The sequence below is a fragment of the Gavialis gangeticus genome, unplaced genomic scaffold (assembly GCF_001723915.1).
Source record: "Gavialis gangeticus isolate Ggan-Ray unplaced genomic scaffold, GavGan_comp1, whole genome shotgun sequence".
NCBI lineage: Eukaryota > Metazoa > Chordata > Crocodylia > Gavialidae > Gavialis > Gavialis gangeticus.
The window spans coordinates 71259352-71272518 of record NW_017729022.1 but is presented as its reverse complement, the minus strand read 5'-3'; the positions used below and the strand labels follow the sequence as shown (position 1 = coordinate 71272518).

The following is a 13167-nucleotide window of genomic DNA, read 5'->3' as shown; positions in this document are numbered from 1 at the left end:
AATACTTGGAGAAAGTAAATTATTAATATATATTAATCAATAAATATATTTTAATGGCATAAATAGTTTTCTGTATTGATATATTCAACAAGTATATGTTTTATAAGCCAGATTCAGCAAGGAATTACACATGTGCCTAAGGACCTTCTTGAACCAGGGCCTACAGTATTAAAATATATAGAGCATAACAGTTAGGCCCTAATCCAGAAAATGTTCCTATTGAGAACAGTTTATAAGTACATGCTTAACTTTGATCAGTTTCTTAAAATTAAGAATAAATGGTGTGCAGCATAGGCAAACAGGGAGGTACTTAAATATACACTTCAGTGCTTTGCTGAATTGTGACCCAAGTTAGGTAACTGCTTGAATACATTTATTTAACTATTATACTTAATTAAAACGTTGCCTCTTGCCTAATAAAATGCTATTTGCAGAAACAAAACTGTAACCCACATATGGGATCATTAGTAGTATTTCATGATTGTTGCTGTACTCAATAGCTTGAGGTAAAAATAGAAGTAGTTAATGTTCTGATACATTCCTCATTGATTCTACCAATTAATTTCAAGGTTTAATCACTAATATTAAAATGGCTTCCAAAACAAACAGCAAATATATATTTAAATTACTATTTAAACAGGCCAACAATCCTTAGGCAGGAGGCACATTGCAAAATATACTTTTAAACTGTTATGAAACTAGCTAGGGCAACAGTAATCCATACATGGAGGAGACAATTTGCAAAACCGATGGTTTCCTCATATACAAAAATCCCATTTCCACAAGGAGCAAAGTGTTCTCAAATTTCCATTGAAGGCAATGCCAAACTCATAGATGCTTTTCACAAGGAAGCTGGGATGATGATGATGATGATGATAATCATTTGCGTTGTATTTTTAATCAGTGGATCTAAAAATGATAGCTATTTCATAGATTTTTAGACTGAGGTATACAGCTTCCATGTGCCAAAACAAATTAAGTCTAAAGCAAGTCTAAAATAGTAGTCTAGAGGAGCTGTCAAAATGCTGCCAGTGGTAATTAAAAATAACAGGACTAGAACTAAAAAGAAAATCGTGTGTCATAGCCCAAGTGGTGTGTAAACATAAAAATGGAAACAAACAAAGAAGTTGGAAGCCAGTTAATATTTAGCAATATGTCACATATGTTCAGACTGTGTTTTTAAAATTAGAACTGCAATTGGCATTAAAATATATCAAGCTAAGCTTTTTCTAGCAAGCACCTGTGAAATGGTCAACAAAATAAATGTGACAGCCCTATTCTTACACTAAAATGATGCACTATGTAGAAAGTGAAAATAACCATCTATGCTTGATTAATTAGTTTTGTAAGTATTGTCCAAGAACTAAACAATATTTCTAAAGATTTCAATAGTTCAAAGATTGCCCTATGGCCGTCTGGCCAATACATCTTCCAGCACACACAGTTTACAAGCATTTTTCTTCCCAATATGTTGTCTTTGGTTGGTGCGACATTGTGTGAGTGCAGGTCTATTTGGGTCAAAGTGGTTTTCTTCACATCACAGCAGTGGTGCTGAGTACAGCACTTTGACCATACATCTTTCATGTCATTTCAATCAAAGGCACATGATGCTTCCTGGTGACCAATCAGGAATGGTCCAGCATTCTAACAGAGGGTCATATTGGCAAACCAAGCTTTCTTAATGACAGGCATTGTTCAAGACAAACAAAAGCACGGTCCTGAATATTAACATGTGGCCTTGTGTAAAGGTCATCTATATGGCACATTCATCATATTTCAAAAACAGGGGGAAAAACACTTTGCAAATTCTGTCCAAGCCCATTATTGGTCTGAATAAATTTACTAAACTGACAGCTGAAGCAAATAGAGCAAACTATTTTGAATGATGATTTCCTTAATAAAAACATCCTTGCAATGCTTTGAATATGCAATAACAATTCAGAGACCGAACATGAGACAAAGGATATGCTCTTTGTTTCGTGCTAGCGGGGGTTATTTTAATTATGTTGTCCAATTAAAAAATTAATCTGATAATCTGTAATAATTAGACTGAACAGTAGTTCTCTCTAAGAGAACAAACTCCCCACAAAAATTCCTGTGGACTAGTATTTGCTGTATATTAAGAAGGATCATTCAGTCACCATAAGTGTTCTGTTTCATGAGGCATAAAAATGGCTTCAGTTGTAAAATTATTAGAAAATTTAAATGAATAGAGCATAAAACATCAGATTAAAAATTTAGACCTGATCCTACAATAAGGCCTCACTAAGGCCAATGCTACTACTTTCACTGTAATAAGAGTTATTACTTCATTGGTCTAACGCAGTGGGGATCTGAACCTTATTAGAAGAGAGGCACCCCTCATCTGAGTCAAAACACCCCTCATAAATTGCTAGTTCTTTGTTTTCATTCATTTTTTTATTACAGAAAAATAACAGAGCAATTCTTTTATTAGAAAGAACATGACCAAATATTTTTAATAAATGATTCCTATTTGAAACCTCTGGGTTTTTCCTGTGAACCACCTAACACTAACAATATCACCTAAAATCACCTAGCACTGATAATATTGTGTGGCATCCATGGCACCGTTGTAAGCATTTCAAGGCACCATAGGGTGCTGCAGGAACCTGCCTGAGAATCACTAGTCTAATAAGAGTTTCATATTCTTGCCTTTAGAATGCATGGAAGAAACAAAATCTTTACAAGCAGTGTACTAATCTCTTAAATAAAATGTAGTACAAAAAGATGCCATCAAAATACTGCTATTTATTTAAGTAATCAAATTAAATGGCTTGATTATTTTGCTCAGTAAAACCCTTCTCCCAAAATACTTCTTAATTCGTTGACAATTAAAAGACTGTAAGACGTTTTATTATCTGTATCCTTGTAAGGTTATCTAGTAGTCTGGAGCTGGAGAAAAAGGGGATTTTTATTATTCCTGATCATTTTTGTTCTTCTCTTAAAATAACTAATTTGTTTTAAATAGTTTTGTGTCACAGGCAAACAACTAGGGAGAAACTGTGCAAGACCTGTGTTTGGGACATGTTGATTCTGAGAGCCAGAAATTCATAGACTACAGAGCTAGAAATTACCATTATGATCTAGGGCACTTTGACACATCCTTCAGGGATGAGGGAGCAGTGCTTTAATTAGACCAGCTCCAAGAGCTGGTCTAATTAAAGTGCCATAGCATCTTATGTATCAACATACCCAGGCTTAAAAATGGCAGCGGGGGTGCTTGAACTAAAGCTTGTTTGACAAGTTTTAGTTCAAGTGTCCACACTGCCATTTTTAAGTGTGAAGATGCAGATACATGAGATGCAGGAGGCTGCTGGAGCACAGTAAATGCCATGCTTCAGCAGGCTCTTACACACTGGAATTACAGCACATCAGAGCACCCTCTGCGATTGTGTACAGGCACCCCTAGTCTGGCCTCCTACATTGCACAGGCCACAGTGTCATACAGTGGCTCCTCAAAGCTTCTGGTTAAGCTATCACATTTCTCTTCAAAAGATATCTCACCTGCATCTAAATACTTCATGTAGTGGAGTTAAATGGATTTAACAGTGAGGTCAAATACCCTCACTGTTAAAAAAAACTACAGTCTGACCTTGTCTAGCTTCATCTTCCAGCCACAGAATCTCATTAGGTCCACTCACAACTTACCCTGTTCCTCTTCCTTGCGTGGGGACATACTTCATCCCAGCATATGTCCCTCGGTATGGGAGAATGGAGTCCAAGTTCTGCTCAGTCCTTGTACCTTCCTACCATGGAGCGAAGGACCTAATGGTACATCTACATGGTACAATTCAATGCTATGTAAAGACAGTATACTAGGCCTGTGCAAAGTGGCTAGTATTTCCTTCAGATTCTGATTTGAATTCAGCCAATTCGGGGGACAGTGATTCAATTCAGTGATTTGACTCACTGTCCCAAATTGATTCGTCCGAATCTGATTTGGAGATTCAGCTGCAGCCAAATCGGCCAAATCTCTGAATCAGCCCCAACCCCCACCCACTCTCAATGGCTGCTCCACCCACTATCCCAGTTTCTGGCTCTTTAAAAAAAACAAAAACCCTGCACTCACCAGCTGCTGCCAGGTGTGGGGGGGGCAATCCCTGCCCCACACCACGTAGAGGGCTCTGCCATGAGCCCCACAACTCCTGCCCACTCTCCCAACCCCCCCACCTCCATGGCTGCCCTGCCCGCCCCAGCTCTCAGCTCTTTAAAAAAAAAAAAAAAGCCTGCCCTCACAGGCTGCTGCCAGGCAGGGGTGATCCCTACTGCCCCACGCTGTGTGGTGGGTTCTGCCATGAGCCCTCAGAAGCCCCAAGGCTGCTACAATAGCCAGTGAGTTGGGGCTTTATTTTTTTTAAAGGGCCAGGAGCTGGGGCAGGCAGGGCAGCCATGGTGGGGATGGGACAGCGGGCAGGGGTGGTCATGACAGAGCCCCCCATGCAGCACAGGGCAATGGAGGGCAGTAGGGATTGCCCCCCTGTCTGGCAGCAGCCAGTGAGTGGGGGCTTTTTTTTTAAACAACCAGGAGTTGGGCCAGGCGGGGCAGCCATGGGGGGCATTGGGAAAGCAAGCAGGGGTCAGGGGCACTCAGGGAGGTTGGGGGAGCAGGCATGGAATGGGGCCTGGCAGGAGTCCCCCCATGGTCCCTCTCACCTCCTTCAGCTCCCTGTCCCCCACCCCCTACTTACCAGCATGGAGTCTGGGTCCAGCTCCCTGCTGCAGCGAGCAGGGACTGCCCAAATCATCAAAGCTCTCTGAATCTTTTCCAAATCAATTCGGAGAGCTTGGTATCAATTCGGACCTTTTAACTGGTCTCCTGATTCAATTCAGATTCAGAGATTCAGCCACCAGATTGGGCTGAATCTCCTCTGAATCAAATCAGCACCCAAAGCTTTGCACAGCCCTATAGTATACCCATGCTAGTGCTCCAGGCCTGGAAACAGTAGAGTCATATTGGCCCAGTGCTCCCCTGGGCTATCTGGCATGGAACAGTAATATTGGTTCTAGAACTCAAGGTAACATCTCTGCATGGGGCTGTATGGACATACGAGCTCATTCAGCTGCAGTGGTGTAAGTAGAGCAGGGAAGATGAGGAAACAGCTTTTGCCACAGCTGCATGATTGCAATTGTGGCAGCAGTGGCAACTGGAAGTCACCACTGTCCCTGTCTGCAGCAGCCACCCTGGGTGCCATGTTCTTAATACTACTGTTCAGAGTTAACACACATCCCTCTTTCTCTAATCACTGAACTGTGCCTTGTAGTCATACCTTGCTTAGGCTACTGTCTTAACAGTGCTGCCACCTGAGAGGAGTTGTGAGTGCAGGGGCATATGTGGCAGAGTAGTTCAGAACTAACAGCAAAATAGCAATTAGTATTTTGGATGAAGTTATAAGTAATGAGAACTTTGAAAATAAGACCTTGAGATACAATATATGGTTATGCATATAGTAAATCTGTGCTATCTGGCATCCATGGGGAATGGGGAGTGCCAGTTAATCAAATATGCTGGTTATCTGAGAGGCATCTTTGCCTGTTTGGGCTGCCTCCCTCCCACTGCATCTGGTGCACCAGGGCTATCACTCCCTGGTGTCTGTGTGCCAGGGGACAGGGAGGGAGGCCCTGCCCAGGCTGTTTTGCCTCAGCCACGGTCCAAAGTTGGCGAAGCGGGACTCGGCAAAACTGGAAGTGCCACGGTGGAACTTCTAGTTTCGCTTTTGCCGTGTCAACTGGCATGCCAGTTAATAGAGCATGCTGCTTAATAAAGTGCCAGATAACACAGCTTTTACTGTAATATTTCTTTTTCCTTAAGGTTATTATTGCTTTAGAACATCTACATAGTACTGTACTTGAATTCTTCAAACTACTACTGAATCCAGGACAAGGTTTTTCCCCCCAGTCAGCATAGGTGGGGGGAGCCCCATATCTTACATTTGCATACAAGGAAACCACATTAAATACGTTCTCCATCTTTGAACTGCCACTACACTGAATACATTTCAGCTTCCTCTTCACTCCCTGTCTTTCCCATTTCCAATGATTGCTATTTCTTCAGAAGCCTTAAAAGTCTGGCAAACATCACCAGATGGGGTCCCAAACAGTTCACCCAGAATCTCCCTATCACCCCCTCTCTCATCCTGTCACATATGATTAGTGTAACCCCAGACTAGGTTGCCCTATGCCTCATCTGCCTATATATTTTTGGAGGATTTTGGGACTCACGACAAGAACATCTGGTTCCAATCATGAGCGGGGGACTAATTAGCACATGGATCCTTTTCAGGGGAGGGGATCTGGAGTGCGCACACACATACTGAACACTGCTGAGCTTTGGGGTCACCATGGCTGTTGGCTCTGCTGAGGCCCAGCCCAATGAACTATATGGTAAATCACCTAGTATCATACATAGTTCGTAATAAATATAAGTGGGTGTGTACATGTGCCTATTAATGCTCAGCAATAAACTCTTAAATGTAATGCTCTGGAATTGACTGCTCCCAGTTGCACATCTACATGTGTGCCTGGGGCCACAGCAAGTTGAGTTACAGCAAAGCAGCCCCTGCTGGCACAGGACCTGGGGGGCAGCCTACCAGACTGGGGCTGCTCCCCCTAGCTCATCATGCTGTGGAAGGGCTGGCTGGGGCACAAAGGTGTTTCAGTGCAGAGCTAGTTGGCAGGCAGATCCTGCAATGAAGCACCCTCATGCCCCAGCTAGGCAGGGCAGAGTCTACACATATGCTGCTGCAGAGTTTTTACTAGTACTGCAAAGCTAAGTAGTCTGCTGCACAGTAAAGATCTTGTGTAGACATGCCCAGAGAGTACAGAATTACTGCTAAAAGTGTGTTTATGGAGTACCTGTGCTAAAACTTGCACCAGTTTCAAAAAAGATAAAATGCATTAATTCTGGATGAACTCAGTCTATGGGTACTATATGCAAACTGCCACCACTGGGTGCATCCACACATACATACATACTTGCAGCAGCTCGAATAGAAGTGGTGCAAATTTGAACCAGGGCTTTTTGCCTCAGTGCACATGCCCGGACATGCACTTTGGTGTGGGGCAAATTGTGCCACTTGAGGTAAAATAACCCTGCCTGGCTCCTCCTGAATCTGCAGCCAGGGGGAGCTAGAGCTTGGGGCCAACACCTGTGCTGGTCCCAGCAGTACAAAAAGCTGCCTTGGCAAGTAGCTTAGGGCCACTCACTCTTAGGAGCTTCAGGGTCCTGGCCGATTGGTACCTGGGGAAAGTACCCCTTGTGCCAGCTGGACTGCTGAAGCAGCCCTGAGAGTTTGCTGCACCTTCTACCCACTGCAGCACTTGCACTGGGGGATGCTGCCTGGTTGTGACCTGCTGCCACCTGCAACAGCATGTGGCCCAAAGGCTGCGCACCTGCCAGACCCAGATGGGGACTGCATGTCTATTAGAGGTATCTGCCCCTCTGGGCCAGCTGCCAGTGGGCTGTGGCTGCAGAGTTTGCCTTTGTGTGGCACTGCTGCCATGTGTGCCTCTTCCTGGCCATCGCCTGGAAGATGTTCCCAGTGTGGTGGCCTGCTTTGAACTGTCAATGCATGTCCTCCTGGCCCCAAGTGGTCAGGAGGTCAGCCACCTCCAGCTGGGTCCTGGGTGCCAGCTCTGAGCCTGGGTCCTGCCATTTACCTCACTAACAGCAATTTAAAAACTAAAAAATCCCAAATAAAAAAATCCCAAAGTCATTCTCAAATACCCCAAAATCCATGTTCTTCCACAATTAAAACAAAAGCCCACTATATAGAGAAAGACGGGCAGATAGACAAACAGGCAGACAGAGACAGAGAGAGCGATCAGTTGGGCAATATTTTATTTGTATATCTACAATGTTAAAGCAATTTGGAAGTCTACCAGTGTCTCTATCATCATAATAAAATTAATTCTAAATATCTATATGTTTTGCTGTTTGCCTTCAGTGTTCTTATCATAGACTGGTTAGAGCTCGCCCTGACCCCTTCACTCATCAGGCTGTGGGGACAGCTGCCCCTACAGCCACAGCTCCTGCCAGCAAGTTTCATCCTGTCTGGCAGCTGGGCACACAGGGAGTGTGCATGGGGGATGTGGGGTTTGCAGGAGGGAGGTGGGAAGGGGGTTGGGGGGATGTCGGTGGCTGTGGAGGGATGTGAGGAGGTGTGGTGTGTGTGTAGGTGTGGGTGGATTGTGGGGGGACTGTGGAGCTACAGCCCCCCCCAACTGAGGCCACAGCCCCCCCACAGGGGCTACCATCCTCCCCCGCAGGGCCCACATGCCCCCTGTGTGTTCCTCCACCCCTCCAATGGCTGCCCCACCTGGCCCCAGCATTTAAAAAAATAAAAACCCTGCACTCACTGGCAGTAGCACCGGCCGTCAGAGTCGCTGGGGCCTCCTGGCAGAGCCCCCCTACATAGAATGGGGCAGCGAGGGGTCAGCAAGGACTGGCCCTGGCTGCCTGGCACCAGCACTGCCACTGCCCCATCACGCAGGTGCGGCCCAAATCGGCAGGGCACAGTGTGGCTCCGTGCACTGTCAGGCAGCTGGAGCCACTGAGGCCATAACCTGAGGCCTGGCACCACTCAGCCTGAGCAGCCCAGCTGCCTGACAGCACGCAGAGCTGCACTGCACCCTGCCAACCCAGGCTACATCCACGCAATTGGGCAGTGGTAGCACCGGTGCCAAGCAGCCGGAGCTGGTCCCTGCCACCCCGTGCTGTGCAGGACAGGGCTCTGCCAGGAGGCCCCTGTGACCCTGATGGCCGCTGCTACTGCCGGTGAGTGAAGGGACTGTGGGGCAGGTGGGGCAGTGATCGGGGGGGCTGCAGGAGCCAACGGGTGATGGGGCTGGGTGGGGCAGTGATCGGGGGGCTCAGGGAGCAGGCAGGAGATGGGGCCAGGCAGGGGTCCCCCTATGGTCGCCTCCCCACTCCTGTAGCCCCGCCACCATCCCCTACTTACCCTGCAGGCTGGCAACTTGCTTTAGCACCATGGTGAGAGCCATCCACAGAGATGCTCTGGCTAGCTACCAGTGCATCTGTGGAGGACCTGAGCCTCTGGTTGCCTCAGGACATGGTTCTGGACCATGCCCTGCACCACTTTTTTTGCCTGGGGTATTTTTTGACCCCTGGATATCCAGGAATCTAATTTTGCCCCCGTGCTGCAAATTTGCAGCATAGGGAATGTTTTTTTGTTCTTACACATGCCTCTTGCAGCATTTCAAAGGGCTTTGAGATGCCACAAGAGGCACGTGAACACTCTTCTGGATGCACCCACTATGTTTAGTTCAAGGTCAGTGGGCATATCTACACATGTCACTAATGGGCAGCAATAAATTGCGGAGCTTATTGCTCTGCAATTTATTGCTCCTAGGAAGCTTCTGGCCATGCAGTTTACACGTGCATCTGGAGTGCAGCACACTGAGATGGGTCACAGCAGCCACAGCTGGGAGGGGATCTGGGGAGTCAGCCTGCCAGCCCAGGGCTGCTCTGACCCAGCTTAATGTGCTGCAGAGGGGTTTGTTGGGGCACAAAGGTACTTTAGCATGGGGCAGGCTGGCAAGCAGCCCTCAGACTGAAGCTCCCTCACGTCCCAGTCAGTAGCTCAGCATCTGTATGTACACTGCTGCACATGAAAAAATTCCGCAGCAGGGTAGGGTTTGTATTTAAAAGTCTTAACCTTGCTATGGTGTTTATCAGTTTCATGCACCCTAACAGGGGCACACATGTAAATGTTGAGACATTTACTGTTCCATTAATTAGTCAATTGCACACTAAACGTCTCATGTAGATGTGCCCAGTTTTTTCAAATTTGCTCCTCACTTCCATATGCTCATGGAGAACAGGGTCTGACAGTAAGGAGGAGGGGAAGGGGCTGCAGGGGGAAGAAGTTAGGAAGAAGCAGAGAGCAAAAGGGCTACCTGACCCTCCAGATTTATTTTCCTTGCTATAGCAGTGAGAGGGGGACTAATTCAAGATGAACTGAAATTTATATATTTCCTATATATACAATCTAATTATTGGAGGATTGTCTTATAATAAGGGTCATCTTATATTTGAGTAAGTATAGTATATTCTATATAAGGCATTAAGACTCAAGACATTTTAAAGTATTCATAATGAAATACAAAATATTCAGAATCTGACGTTCTTTGCATTGCATGCACTGATTTGAGTAAAATTGGTTGGAACTCAAATACAAACCTATTTTATCCCAATACTTATCATGTTCCTTGAATTTTTGGCTAGATAACAGGTTTCTCTCTCAGTGAAGACAACCCTTTTCCTAACAAAAATTGACTGAACATCAAGTGAATGCTGAATTTAAAAGCTGACATTTTGGCAGGCAGGAAAAGAAAAAATTGGAGAGTACAAAGTGAGCAGAAACAAAAAGGTTAATTTCCTGTGGAATTTGGCAGAAAAACTTGTACTAGCTCTGTGGTAATAGTCCAAAAAGTGACAATAAGGAAGTGCCTGTGTGAGGTTTTCTGTCTTATAAGGCTTAATTATAAAGCATGTTGAGCACTCTGGACTTGGTTCAGCAAGTGTTTGAGCAACTGTACGACTACTGACTTGTTCTCATTGGGCACATCTACACGAGATGTTTACCATGTAGTAAACTAATTAGCTGTATAGTAAAATGCTGCAAATCTACATGTGTGCCCCTATTAGGCTGGAGTAAATTAATTTACTAGTGCTTGTATTTATACATATGAGATACCACAATGAGAACTTAGTTAAGTATTTACAAGTACTATCCTGCTGTGGAATAAAAAAACTCCACAGCAGCACATGCGTAGACACTGCCCCAGCTAACTGGGGCATGAGGATGCTTCCATGTAGGAGCTACCTACTAGCTAGACCTACACTGAAGCACCCTCGTGCCCCAGCCATCACCTTCACAGCACACTGAGCTGGGGGGAACAGCCCCAGACTAACAGGCTGAGCCCCCATACCCCTTGCCAGCCAGGGTTGCTCTGACCTGGCTCAATGTGCTGTGGTCCCAGGTGCATGTAAAGATATGGCACCCAGGACCAATAAATTCTGGAGTTTATTCATGTGCACTAATTGCACATGTAGATATACCCATTGTGTCCTTTATGCCTAACTTATCAAACATGTTTTGGTTAAAGGCCAAAATACACTTCTTCTAACTGACAGTCATTCAGTGTCAATCTAGGATCTCAGCATTAAGTAGTATTACTTCTGGACCACTCTTTACTACCAAACAAAGATACCACAATGAGAACTTAGTTAAGAATTCTAATAAAGATGCCTAATATTCACAGATATTCGTGGAATGATGATGATCTATACCCATCAAACAAACAAAAAATTGCAGATAGAAGCAGTAGCCAAGTTAAATAGATCTCTCAGTCTGGTTTCCAAACAGGCTCTATTTCCACTCATGTAATATTTAGCCATAGCACAACTGAATCTGACTGCTGATTGCAATGAGCCATTCTAAATACATATTTAGAGAACATGCGGAAAAGGTGATTTTTATATTCCAGCTGGCCACAACATTGGTCTGTTATAATTGGAAGCTCACCTCAGTTTATTTATAAATCTTTACAGAAATAGTGTTAATCAATTTATTTTTAAGCATTTTGTATACCATGCTTCTAGGACAAATAATAAAGTAAAAACTTGGAAACCCCAGCATTGGAAACCCCAGTATTCAGTACTAGTTTGAAGAATCAAAATACAGTACTATGTAGAAACTTGGAAACCCCAAAACAAACTACCTAAGAGCGTGACATAAACAAGCATCACCAAAAAAGCACAGAGTAAACCAGCTTCTATAAAGCAAATCCAGTGATGAAGGAATGCCAAAGGTTGAAAGCTCAGTTCATATACACATCTAAAAGCACGGATACTTAGCTGAGCTTGCAAGCCCAGAGATGCTAACCAAGGTCCTCTTGGCTCCCATGTGTCCATCAGTTACTACTGTCTACTCAAAGCAGACATGTGATGACTGTCTTCAGACTTACCTGACTGTTTGCCTTTTGGGAGGAAATATATGGTCTGGTCAACTACTGCTTTACTGTCTTTGGAAGATGGCAAATCACTCCAACACTCTAATGTTTTGGGTGAAGGTCAGCTGACAAAGTCAATGCTCTTTCTGGGCGCATCCACACATGCAAGCACATGTGCTTGCAGCAGCTCAAATAGAAATGGTGCAAATTTGAGCAGGGGCTTTTTGCCTCAGTGCACATGCTCCGACATGCACTTTGCTGTGGAGCAAATTGTGCCACTTGGGGCAAAAGAACCCTGCCTGGCTCCACCTGGATCTGCAACCAGGGGGAGCTAGAGCCTGGGGCCAGAATCTGTGCTGTCCACAGCAGTATAAAAAGTTGCCCTGTCCTGGCCCCTTCCATACAAAAAGATGCCCTGGCAAGTAGCTCAGGGCTACTTGCTCTCAGGAGTTTCTGGGGCCTAGTCAACTGGTACCTGGGACACTACCCCTTGTGCCAGCTGGACTGCTACAGCAGCATCCCAAATCCATTTTTTTAAATACCTAAAAATCCATGTTCTTCCACAGTTAAAACAAAAAAACCACTCTATACACACACACATATCTAGAGAGAGAGAGAGAGAGAGAGAGAAAGAGAGAGAGAGAGAGAGAGAGAGAGAGAGAAAGAGCGATCAATTGGGTAATGCTTTATTGGTATATTTACAATGTTAAAGCAATTTGGAAGCTTACCAATGTCTCTATCATCACGAAAAAATAAATTCTAAATACCTATATGTGTTGATGTGTGCTTTTTGTTTTCTTCACACATGATGGGTGTGTGATGGGGGGATGTGGTGTTTGCAGGAAGGGGGTGAGAAGGGATGTGGGGGAATGCTTGTGGGTGTGTGTGGAGGGATGTGGGTTGGTCTCTGGGTAGGTATGGGGCAATTGCTGGGGGGACTCTGGGTGTGGAGGACCTTGTGAGGGGGCTGCTCAGGAGGGTTGGGTCCCCTGGCTCCCATAGGGTGCACCCCCCACAGCACATGGAATGATCCCCCCCCACCCAGGGTCCCAGCTCGCCCCTGGAGGCCATAGGGCCCCAGGCCCCCTGCCCAGGGTCCCAGGCACCCTGGAGGCCCTCCCCCACCCAGGGTCCCAGCTCCACCCTCCAGGGCCCCAGCCGCCCTGCCCAGGG

At 45.4% G+C, this 13167-nt stretch overlaps 1 protein-coding gene across 3 annotated transcripts in view; it reads right to left on the bottom strand.

Moving 5' to 3' along the window:
• Positions 1–13167, bottom strand: part of LOC109296122 — a 215534-nt gene that overhangs the window by 87786 nt on the left and 114581 nt on the right. The gene's annotated exons all lie outside the window — the stretch shown is intronic.